Genomic DNA, 13,200 nt, shown 5'->3' with positions numbered 1-13,200 from the left:
CCGCTGCTATTGACTAACGAAATGCCTACCAACAGCGAAATTCGCTTCCTTGATATCCGGTTTCCCCGCCGCGGTGGCTCAGTGGTTAGGGCGCTCGACTACTGATCCGGAGTTCCCGGGTTCGAACCCGACCGCGGCGGCTGCGTTTTTATGGAGGAAAAACGCTAAGGTGCCCGTGTGCTGTGCGATGTCAGTGCACGTTAAAGATCCCCAGGTGGTCGAAATTATTCCGGAGCCCTCCACTACGGCACCTATTCTTCCTTTCTTCTTTCACTCCCTCCTTTATTCCTTCCCTTACGGCGCGGTTCAGGTGTCCAAAGATATATGAGACAGATATTGCGTCATTTCCTTTCCCCAAAAAAACAATTAATATTATTATTATTGATATCCGGTTTAAATTCCTAGAAAACCACGTGTGTTGGAGCTATTCACCTCGAGCCAACAAACCTTTACTTCCCTACACTTCTGCCCATTCAAAACTCGTTAAAAGAGGCATTAATTTATGCTTGAACAACGCTCTAGAAAAGCCATGCCCCCATCTCATAAGCGAGAGCTTTCACGAACAAATCGCAAGGTTCCATGAAGCAGGCTACCCAGCTGATATTTGTGTTTCTGTCGCCGAACGAATACTGAAGAAGAAGCGCCAGGAAAGTCTACTACCGTCCGGGTCCTCAGAAAGAAAGAAGGAGAAAATTGCTGTTATTCCTTACATCCATTGCCTGTCCCATAACCTCAAGAAAATTGGAACAAAAGCTAATGTTCGTGTCGTTTTTTCTGCCCCTGACAAACTAATAGCGCTATCCAAAACAACTTTGCCCGTCGATAAACGTCCCCAAAAGACGCAGTGCACCATTAAGCACAGACAGAAATTCGTGAAATGCACTGAAGGCATTGTTTACAACATCCCTCTCTCTTGTGGCAAGCGGTATGTTGGTCAGTCTGGTCGGTGCTTAAATGAGAGACTTCGCGAGCACAATAATAATTTGAGAACACTTACTGGCAGCAATCTGACTTTACACTGCAAATTATGTGGTTGTGTGCCATACCTGGACAAGTGCTCGATCGTCGCCAGACACCGGGATCAGTTAACTCGCGAGATTATAGAAGCAGCTCGCATCGCTGCCCTGCAAGACAAATGTGTCAGCAAGCCGTCTATCTCCTTGTCAAAAAGATAGCTGGCCTTCTTAAAGATTAACTGAGTCATGCTTGTCCGTTGTTCCTCGTTCACCTGGTTTTCTTTATCTTTCCGAGCGCATGCGCCTGGTTCCCGTCACGGTCCACGTTCGTCTTGGTCGCCTAGGTTTCTTTCAGTCGGAAGTTAGCGCCTGTGTTGTCCGTCTTTCTTTGTCCCATGTGCCGTTTTGTCGCTCCCCATATACCATGGATCATCGTTACCGACTCGCCCAAGTTTCCACTCTTGTTAATATTGTCACGCGTGAATGCGGTGATCATTGAACACAGGAACGCAGGATCCGACGAACGTCTGCACCACAGCTCAAGATCGCTGACACCTTCGCTTCCTCTTCTTCGAGACGGCGCGTTCTTCAGGTCAGCGCTAAGCGAAAATGCGGAATGCGCTGTGTCACTGGCCCCCGGAAAAAAAAGAGCACCGTCCCGATGCGTAGCCGTTGTGTTGAAAAAAAAAATGTTCACCAAGGGAAGTTCACGTGTTGTGCGGCCGTAAGTCCAGCTCTAGCGCTACCGCTCGTAGTAAGGCTTGAGGCGGACAACGTGTACCACCTCAGGGTGCTGGGAGTGCCGAGTCTTCTGAAAGCCGTCAGGAACGACCTCATAGTTCAGGTCTCCAAGTGGCCTGATGACTTTGTAAGGTCCAAAATACCGGCAGAGGAGCTTTTCGCTAAGTCCGCGTCGGCGAATGGGAAACCAGACCCACACACGGTCTCCTGATGAGTACCGAGCATCACGCGTCGGAGGTTATAGTGTTGGGCATCTCGGCATTGTTGGTCGAGAATCCTCATACTGGCCAGCTGACGAGCCTCTTCAGCGAGTTGCAGGAAGGTGTGAAGATCCGCATTCGGGTCGATGTCGTCCACATGCGGTAACATGGCGTCTAGCATCGTGGTCACGTCGCGGCCATAAACGAGACGGAACGGTGGCATGTTTGTCGTTTCCTGAACGGCCGTATTGTATGCAAAGGTGACGTATGGGAGCACTTCGTCCCAAGTTTTGTGCTGAACGTCGACATACATGGAGAGCATGTCATCTATCGTTTTGTTTAAGCGTTCCGTTAAATCGTTCGTCTGAGGCTGGTAGGATGTCGTCCTTCGGGGGTCTCTATGACTGTGGAGTAAAATCTGCTGTAGGAGGTCAGCCATGAAAGTTGTACCCCTGTCGGTGATTAGGGTCTCCGGGGCATCGTGACGCAAAACGATCTGATGGATGAAAAATTTTGCTACGTCAAGGGCTGTGGCACTTGGCAGAGCTGATGTTTCTGCGTATCGGGTCAGATAGTCAGTTGCCACGATGACCCACTTGTTTCCCGAATGAAAAAGAGGGAATGGGCCCAGCATGTCCATCCCGATCTTCTGGAAAGGCCGCGATGGTGGTGCTATAGGCTTCAAGAATCCAGCACGTTTTGTTAAGGGCACTTTGCGACGCTGACAGCCTCGGCACGTTATGACGTAGTGTGCAACGTCCGACTTAAGGCGGGGCCAGTAATACTTCTCTTTGATTCTTGCAAGCGTGCGGGCTACACCCAAATGTCCAGAAGTCGGTTCATCGTGTGAAGCTTGAAGGATTTCGTCCCTTAGGCTAGTCGGTATAACAATAAGGTATTGCTGATCGTTTGCGGCGAAATTTTTCTTTACGAGGACACCATGGCGAACGCAGAGAGATGCTACCGAGCGCTTGAAAGCCTTCGGGACAATCGGGCGGGTCCCGTTAAGAAACTCAATGAGGTCCCGAAGTTCTGGGTCGGCGTATTGTTTGTCAGCAAGGCTCGTTGCACTGATCGCATTTAAGGTGATGTCGTCGTCGTAGTTTCCGTCCTCCGTAGGGGATTCGACGGGGGCTCGCAAGAGGCAATCGGCATCCGAGTGTTTCCGGCCGGACTTGTACGCCACTGTCATGTCGTATTCTTGGAGGCGCAGACTCCATCTGACAAAGCGGGCTGATGAATCTTTGAGAGTCGCAAGCCAACACAAGGCATGATGGTCCGTAAGTACAGTAAAACGTTTTCCATAAAGGTAGGGTCGAAATTTCGACGTCGCCCACACGATCGCTAGACACTCTTTCTCAGTTGCTGAGTAGTTAGCTTCAGCGCGAGACAAAGAGCGGCTGACGTAAGCGATGACTCCCTCTCGACTGCTGTGGATTTGAACCAGAATGGCACCCAGGCCTACGTTGCTTGCGTCAGTATGAAGCTCCGTATCTGCGTTTTCGTCGAAGTGAGCCAGAACTGGAAGTCCTTGCAGGTGGCGTTGAAGAGTTTCAAATGCTTGTGCTTGAGGGGCATCCCATGTGAAAGGCGTGTCTTTTCTTGTCAAACGCGTCAAGGGCTCGGCGATTTGAGCGAAATCTTTCACAAAGCGACGGTAGTAGGCACATAATCCTAGAAAGCGGCGTACTTCCTTTTGGTCCTGCGGTGGAGGGAAATTGGCAATAACTTGGGTTTTGTCCGGGTCCGGCCGAACTCCCTCGCAACTGACGACGTGACCCAAGAACTATAGCTCAGTGTAAGCAAAACGGCATTTATCATTTTTTAACGTTAGCCCAGAAGACTTTATGGCTTGCAGCACAACTTCAATTCGCCGAAGGTGCTCCTCGAACGTTGGGGCGAACACAACAACGTCATCAAGGTAGACGAGGCATGTCTGCCACTTCAGGTCTGCCAGAACTGTGTCCATCAGCCGTTGGAACGTCGCGGGTGCAGAGCACAAACCAAATGGCATTGCCTTAAACTCATAGAGCCCGTCCGGAGTAATAAATGCGGTTTTTTCTCGGTACCGTTCATCTACCTCGATTTGCCAATATCCTGATTTGAGGTCCATGGATGAGAAATATTTTGCATAGCAGAGGCGATCGAGAGCATCGTAGATTCGAGGAAGGGGATAAACATCTTTTTTAGTTACTTTGTTTAGGCGACGGTTGTCCACACAAAACCGCAGTGTACCATCTTTTTTCTTCACGAGGACGACAGGTGCCGCCCAGGGACTACGAGAGGGCTGAATGACGTCGTCTCGAAGCATCTCGTTAACCTGACGGCTGATAGCGGCGCGTTCCGTGGAAGACACGCGGTAAAGTGACTGTCTGAAAGGGTGCACGGCGTCATCTGTAATTATCCGATGTTTGGCCAAGTGTGTTCTGCCGACGCGGGAAGAAGTCGAGAAGGTATCGCCGTAGCGCTGGAGGAGATTTTCTACTTGGCCTCTCTGCTGCAGCGAAAGTGCGGGGTTAATATCGTACTGGAAGTCGGGAACACCGGTGTGAACTTCTGTTGACGACACCATGGCAAGACTGGGCGCTCGTCGAATGTCGGCGATACCATGAACGTGGGCCACAGCAGTCCCAAGACTAAGATGTTGGTGCTCACTGCCAAAATTCGTAAGCAGGACTTCGGTTTCTTCGTTTTCGAGGTAAAAGACCACTCCGGCGACAGCAAGGCAGAGGTCGAAAAGCATAATTGGTTTGCTTTCGACGACACCTTCAAACTTTCGCAGCGTCTTCGCGCCGACAGAGACCACAACGCTCGAACGGGGTGGAATGGTGACGTCATCAAGGATGGACAGAGCCGCGGGACGTTCGAAAGCACTGTGGATTGCGTTCTCGGTGGAGAAAGTCACTGACTTCGATTTAAGGTCAATGACCGCGCCATTTTCTGTCAAAAAATCCATTCCGAGGATTACGTCCCGGGAACACTGGTCGAGTACGACGAAGGTGGCCAGGTACGTGTCCTCTTCGACGGTTAATCGTGATGTGCACGTGCCAGCTGGGGTGATCAAATGACCCCCGGCAGTACGAAGCTGTGGGCCCGTCCAAGGTGTGGTCACCTTTTTCAAAGTCGCGGCAAAAGGTCCACTGATTACCGAGTAGTCGGCGCTGGTGTCCACAAGTGCGGTGACGTCGGTACCGTCGATTGAAATGTTCAGATCAGCAGTTGTAGTCGTAGGTGTACGGGAACGTCGCGGAGTCCGCTCACGGCTGCGGTGCGGCACCAGGCGGTTTTGTTGCGGCGAAGAATTGATGCGGCGAGGCGTGTTATCGGTCTGGTGATCGTCGGTGCGTTGTATAAGCGGTCGGTCATGTTTGTGCAGCAGTGGAGGATCTTGGACATGTCACAGGTGAGCAACCTTGCCCCCAAAAGTTGCCGCTTCTAGTTTTCCCGACGGGGACTAGGAGACCTTCCACGCAAAATGTCGGCGGAAAAACGTCGCGGAGACGAGAAACGACGTGGAGACGGTGACCGGGCATAGCAGTGTGGTGCTTCGGGTGTCGCGGCCAGGTAATCGCTTATTTCTGGAGGCCATTGACCACGCTACGGTCGGGGCGCGCCGACACGATATCCCTGCAGACCCATACGTCGGTAACGACAGTTTCGGTAGACGTGACCGGGCCCGCCGCAGTGATAACGCAGAGGGCGATAATCGGCGGTCCGCCAGACGTCGCTCTCCCGAGGGAGAACCTGAGAAGGGTGAGGTGGGTGTGGTTGGCGGTGAATGTGGCCAGGTGTATCCGGGCGACTTGGAGGCGGCGGTGGACGGCGAACGGCTGCGGCGTATGTCATCATCTGGGGTGTTGTGTTCGGGTGTAGAGGGGCTGGCGGCGTGAGCGCCTGTTGGACGTCTTCACGAATAATGTCCGAAATGGAAGAAACTTTCGCCGACTCCGGGGCTGGAAGGAGCTTTTGAAGCTCTTCGCGTACGACGGTCCGGATGGTTTCCCGAAGGATGTCGTGGCTAGAAGCATCGACACCGCTGGTAGACATCAGCGACGGCGGACGCTCGTACTGTCTGGATCTCATGTAGAGCATCTTTTCCATCGTAGTGGCTTCGGAAACAAATTCGGCGACCGTATTGGGCGGGCTTCGAGCTAACCCAGCGAAGATCTGCTCCTTGATGCCCCTCATAAGAAAACGTAGCTTCTTCTGTTCGTATATGTTGGGATCAGCCCGGCGGAAGAGCTTCGCCATGTCCTCGGAGTAAACGAGGACGGTCTCGTTTGGTAGTTGGACGCGTGTCAGGAGGAGCAGCTCGGAACGTTCTTTCCTGAGGACGGTGGTAAAAGCCGGCAAAAACTGAGTCTTGAAGGAGCCCCATGTTGTTATTGTGGCTTCTCGGTTCTCAAACCAAATACGAGCTGCACCCTCCAGTGAAAAAAACACGTGCTGCAGCTTCGAGTCGTCAGCCCACCGGTTGTATTGGGCTATGCGCTCGAACTTCTCGAGCCAGTCCACCGGGTCCTCACCTGGGAAACCTTGAAAGGTGTGTGGTTGGCGTGGCTGCTGCAGCACGACAGAGGGCAAAGGGATGGCATCCGGCATGCTGACGGGGATGTTTGTGGGCACTGATGGTCGCGCTGAGGTCAGTTTCCTGGCGGTCGGACGAGACTGCAGAGGCCCGAACTCTGGTTGCAGTCCTTGCAGCCGCCGGCTACTTTGATGGGTGGGCGTAACTTCGAATCTCAAGGTGTCAAGCTGGCTGGAGTCCCGGCTTCTTGGAGGGATCCTGAGCATGGGGTGCACTACCCAGCAAAGCTCCACCAATATGTCACGCGTGAATGCGGTGATCACTGAACACAGGAACGCAGGATCCAACAAACGTCTCCACCACAGCTCAAGATCGCTGACACCACCGCTTCCTCTTCTTCGAGACGGCGCGTGCTTCAGGTCAGCGCTAAGCGAAAATGCGGAATGCACTGTGTCAATATGCAAACAACCTCCTCCCCAGCTACCTACATTCAGCTGACTGTTAATGCAAAAGACATGCTTATGTATTCAATGTATAAGTTCGTGTGTGTGTGTGTGTGTGTGTGTGTGTGTGTGTGTGTGTGTGTGTGTGTGTGTGTGTGTGTGTGTGTGTGTGTGTGTGTGTGTGTGTGTGTGTGTGTGTGTGTGTGTGTGTGTGTGTGTGTGTGTGTGTGTGTGTGTGTGTGTGTGTGTGTGTGTGTGTGTGTGTGTGTGTGTGTGTGTGTGTGTGTGTGTGTGTGTGTGTGTGTGTGTGTGTGTGTGTGTGTGTGTGTGTGTGTGTGTGTGTGTGTGTGTGTGTGTGTGTGTGTGTGTGTGTGTGTGTGTGTGTGTGTGTGTGTGTGTGTGTGAATTCTACATGCCTTAAAAATCACATATCAGCAAACTGCTGTCGAACACAGATGCAAATGCACATGAGAAATGATGACGTTTTTAGCTATTTGGAACAAATAAAATCGGCTGTAATTAAAGCAGCTCTGCATTTCACAGAGCAGTGACAAATGCAACGATAGTCACTTATTTTTTTTGTTTTTCAGTAAATTATTAAAGCCAAAATAGAAATATAACTGTGTGGCTGCAAAGGGGCTTAGGCGTGCATCACTTGGCTATAGTGCAAGGATTTGTTCTGCACAGTGAGACCGGGTCAACAGGTACTCCTTTAGCATTTCTTCATGAGCTCATATTGCCGTTGCACGAGCCAGACGACACCGTTGAAAACAAGTATGGGAAGTCCTGCTAAAGGCCATGTCATTGTTGCCATGTGGAAAACAAGCTGGCGTATAATCTGTGCAACTACAGGGCATTCTCAAATGTCGCTGTGAATGCAAAACAAAATGAGTGCCTTTGTATTGCATAAAAGTCTACACATGTCTTTCTCATTACTATAAACATAATGAGACGTGGGAGCCAGTGAACTGGATTACAGGTAGAGGAAATGCAAGAACCAACTTGGAAGGTTCACATGGCAACGGCTCCTGGTAAAGTCTGGCAAAGAATACTTTGTATAGTCAGGTAAACAGGATACGATGATCATCTGATTATCTCGAGCAAACACCACGATCTCAAGCAGAATTTGTAAAATTGGATTTCCAGTATAAGAGTTACGATGTCGCACAATAAAATGAAATAAAATTTAAGCCATTTAAGTATTGACAGGGATATATGCGTATGTTCTGTGATAAAACTTTAACAGTTAAGAGTTATTTTCATTCATTAGTAAAATGTGGACAGACAGAATGTGAAGGTGACCATTTCCCAATCTAGCCAGTAAAAGTGAGCACTGCTAATTGTCAACTGATGTGTATACCACTCAACACATCTTGAATTTTAGAGTGTGCTATTGCTTGCTGACTATCAACATCTTCATCAAAATATAGCTACTTCATTGCCAGCCTAATTTTCAAAGAAAGAAATTAACCGAGGCATCGATACGCATCAGAAATCTTGAAAAGACCAGTTCAATGTTAGGCCGAAGAATTCCAAAAAACAGGAAAAGCAGTGATGGCTTTTGTCTTTACTGGTGTCCCTTTGCTGCAACTTTAAGTCGGCGGATTTTGTGTTTAAGATGAACCAACGGCCCCTTTAACACTATCCTGAGTATATAAAAGTAGCACAATAAACATGCCTTCTTAGCATTCTCACTGAGCCATGTTTTGACGAGCCACGTTATGAAGGCGGTTTGTGGCTTAGCTGAAGAGACGACTGACACATATATGCACAGCAACACATGCTTAGCTTTCTAGTGCATAAGTTCAGCTGGCTAGACCTATCTTGTGCGCGGTGTGCAAGTTAGCTTAAATGCAACTGTACACCATGAGACAACACTATTATGTAAATCTGCAGCAAGATTACTTGAAATAGATTGTGAGGAATTGATTGGGGGAATTCCTTTAATCAGTGGACGAACATCATCTACTGTGTGCATTTCTGCAGTGACCAGCTCAAAGGACAAGAGGTTAGTAAACTTTGTGAGGTGGAAGGCCATTCCAGCCTTTAGTAAAAAATACAAATATCAATCTTGAAATACAGTGGCATGAGCTGAGTGAGGCACAACAATACTTGTACGGCTAGTGCAGAAGGAACCATGAATCAGAATAGATTAGTTGGTTATGTGACGGTAAAGAGTTTAAAAACCTACAGTTTCTGCACGACATGAAGAAATTTGAAGATTCACCTTTCTTGCTTTAACACTGGAGCTTCAATAATAGTTTGAGAAAATAAAAGAAGGGCTCAGGTCGGAACTCATTCCAGGATTTTAAATAAGTTAGGTTTGTGCCATGTGCCATTAGAACGCCCAAGGTGATGCCACACAGTGGATCTGAACGCAAGTAACTTGGAAGACGGCGATGCTAAGCACATGTTATGAACTAAATATCCTAGGTTGTGCGTGGGCGTATAATGATTATGAGGTGATACCATGTTTCATTGCAAGCCATGGGAATGGCTGAGTGTCTGAACCAGTATGCAGTGAATATACCTTTCTCGGTAAGGCCTTATAAGTAGGCAAAATATAGTTTTACTGGAAATAAAAAATATTAGTGCATTCTTAGTAACAGTAGCAAGCAGGCCATTCTACACCATTCAAAATTTTGTTTTGGAGAACTAAAGCACGGGTATTTATTGCAAGATGGCCAACCCCATATAGCCATCAGTGAAGGGAAAGTTATAATGTAGGTAATAAAAAGCTGAGGCCCAAGGGCAATGCATTGGGGAACGTCCAAGATTGCAGGAAAAGGCAGGATGCATAAGAATTGGCAAGGGAAATCTGCCGACGGTTGGCTGTTTAATCTTGGATCCAATTTAGAGTTATTGGATACAAGTTAAAGCATGACAAAAAATCCATGCATAAATAAGCGAATAACATACTTTTTCAAAGCCAAAAAAAAAAGCATCGAAGGGGTTATTGCAGTTAAGGTGCATGTCGTGAAGGACAAGAGCAAGTTGGCTATTGCAGGAATGTTTTCTAAAAGCTTGCCAATATGGATGAAACAACTTAATGGGCCAAAACAATCTAGCAGGGCAAGGGTACAAAATGTGTTTGGTGATTTTCAGCACATGGCGATGGCATAAATAAAGCCATAGGTGCTGGGTTATGATGGGTAAGAAACATAGAGGGGCGAAGTTATGATGATGCAGGAAGCGGCACAGTATGCACCAGATGTACATACACTGGGCTTTCTGTCCTGTTGATGCTTGCCGAAAATTACACAAAACTTGATACGAGTGTACTGTTGGGTGAACCGGTGGTAAGTTAGCATGCTGAAACTGTGCTAAGGGACGAGAACAACAGAGCAAGAATTGCTACTATGTGCAGTGGTGCTGTTTTCCGTCGTCTTTGTTCCTGACATATATTTACCAGCTCCAAAGGGCTGATTTTGCAGTCTGCTGTTTAAAGTGGTGTCAGGTAAAGCCAATCACTATTCCTCAACCAACAAACTGCTGTGCCATACAACACATCCTTCAAATCATCTTCATAATTTGCAAGATAAATATAGTTCTTTAGTCACATAGTCAAAATAACACAAATTAATTGCTTCCGTCATCATCAGAACTAAACATTAACCATAATTTCATATATAAAGCCATTACTCATTAGTACAGGCCTCGTTATTATGTACTCAAAATATTGACAGCGTTTCTAAGGAAAAATACTTTTTTCAATGCACTTACTCTTTGTTAACATGGAAACTTTGCTCATCAAAGTGAACGGAGTGAAAATGCGTACGGCCCATTGTCGCATGTGTTCTTGTCCCCTTAATGTGCGGAGAGGAAAGACTTAAAGCTTTCGACTTGAGCAGATAACAAAACGCTGCCTGAAACGTATACCTTTCTTGCACATTGGAATTGCCATCACAATGCTTGCCCCACTGTCTAACCAGTGAACTGCCAGGCACACTGACTTCTTACCAGCTCACGCACTTTCTGGTTGCCAAAGCACTTCTCTTTCTAGTGTAAAAATCACTCTCGGGGCTCGTCGACTCATATCCTGGCTTAGATTCCTCATTGCACAAAATGAATGAAGCTACTTAAAAATAAAAGAATAGAACCGCTTGCTTATATCAAAACCTCTCCGATGCCTACCCGCAGCCAACAATGCCAGGTTAGCATTTCTTATACAATGTCCACCGCAGAATAAAAGAAAAAAGAAAAACAGAATTCTCCTGTTTCAGGCATATGCAGCGGGCAAAAACAGAAGTAGGCGCCGGTGCAAAGCGGAGAATCTGCTAATGCAAGCCGCAACAGCCATTTCCTTCAATCCCAGGAGCAAAGAGATGGGTTCAAATTAAATGCGGTCTTTGCCTTGACAGGTCAACGGTTCTATTGATACTACAGGACTCTCAGAAACAGAGCAACATCGGTATATCAGAGCCAACCACCATGCAACAGTGCCTAGCACATTTAAAAAAACTAAAATAAGCGTTGGTATTATAGCATTGAATGTGTGCGGGGATGGTACGGTCGTGACCACGCAAATATGAATGGAGAAGTGAGCCAGGAAACCTAGCCGATCACTGAGGAAAGTTCAAATATGCATCTTTATGTTAGAAAATAAATTTTTGTTACTGTAAAATGTAAAGAAGGTTAAGGAAATCTGGGAAGCGTTCTACACTGCCGACACACCGCTGATTGTGCTCACCATCCCCGTCACTCAGCCGTCAAGTAATCATGTCCGTAGCAACCATTTACAGGCAAATGAAGGTAGCAGATAGACGTGCACGTGTGCATCTATGACATCTCTTTCTCATCGCTTCGAAAATGTGTGTTTAAACAAACTGGTGCGGCTGTCCCAGGGAGTGCTGCTGAACAGCCGCTTAACACCAGTAAACCCGAGTTCACGAGCTGCTTTGCAACAAAAGCATTAGCACACATCATTTACTCTCGTATCACTGATCTCCTGATCTAAAGAGACCGTGAGTAAAATCAACAACAAACAATGTCATGGCCCATGAAGCGCCTCAAGATCACCGCATTTTTCTGATTACAATGGAAATCAAGATTTCACTTCAACTTCATATTGTCAAGCATTTCTCAAAGCAAAAGAGAAAAAAAAGCAATGAGAAATATTTTCTTAATATATTTTTTTCCTCATCTATACTCGTTATGCTCAAATTGCTCTGTGGACAGTTTTGATCCCACAAGCTGCCACGGTTTTTTTTTTGCCTAACATAGAGTGAAATGCTCATTGAAAAGAAGACTCAGGAATTAACACATATTAAAGATTCTACACTGTGAACTAGCCGTGATTTAAATGCGGCAATGTTCTTTTTCGTAATTGTGTAATACCATGTTGTCACAATCTAAACTGAAATGACTAGAGGAAGTGTTCAGTCACCCAGTCATCACGCAAATACTTATTGCAGAAACATTTCGGCACAGCCGGCAGGAAATAAAAAGAAATGACGCTCCCGAAGATACATCTGCACTGCACGCCGATGCCTTCACACAAGTTACACGTGCCGCTGGCCACTCGTAACCAGAGCACCCATCATCACAAAATGTACTGAATGGAGCACCAAGACGCAGAAGGATGGCGGCGTTGCTTTTGTCGCTGCAGAAAGCAGTCCGACGGCCGTGCAGCCAATATCTTATCACGCTGCACACACGGCAGTACTCGAGCACAGTGCCCGCATGAATGCCTATCAAAATGGTAATGAATACGTCGCAGAAACAGCTGAACAGAGCAGAAAAGCACAAAGCGAAGACTGGTTAACACAGATGGGCGCATTAATGCATGTTTAGCTTTGCAGTGTGAGAATGTAGGTAGATAGAGCTAGCTTTTGCAGTGGGCAGGATAGCCCAAATGCTAATATTGTGTACATCTGCCCCGATATTGCTTGAAATAAATTACGAAGAAAGGTCTTGATGACCATGTTTTGCAATAAGAGAGCATTGTATTAATTTGCCGAGGTGACCGAGTGACTGCGCACCGTTTTTATTATGTAGTACACCTTAGTGGTTCTAAATGACACACTTGAGTGGCGAGCTTTGAAAAGGTGTGCCATGTAGGAGCTCGAAGTATTCGTCATTTATAGCATGACTTCTGTAGTGACCACTTCGAAGGACATAAATTTGCACAGGTTTGTGGAGTGCAAGACAATTGCAGCCTTTCTTGGCACGAAAAAAAAATGAATCTTGAAATTCAGTGGCACACCTAAGAGTGTTAGTGCGGCCAGTGCAGAAGGAACCACAAATTAGAACAGTTCAGATGGTGGTGTGTTGGTTGTAAGCCTGCAGTTCCTGCATGAGATCAAGAGATTTAAAGATGCATTTTTAGTGCT

Source organism: Amblyomma americanum, chromosome 4 (genome assembly GCF_052857255.1).
Source record: "Amblyomma americanum isolate KBUSLIRL-KWMA chromosome 4, ASM5285725v1, whole genome shotgun sequence".
NCBI lineage: Eukaryota > Metazoa > Arthropoda > Arachnida > Ixodida > Ixodidae > Amblyomma > Amblyomma americanum.
The sequence above is the reverse complement of the archived record's forward strand: the minus strand, read 5'-3'. Positions refer to the sequence as shown.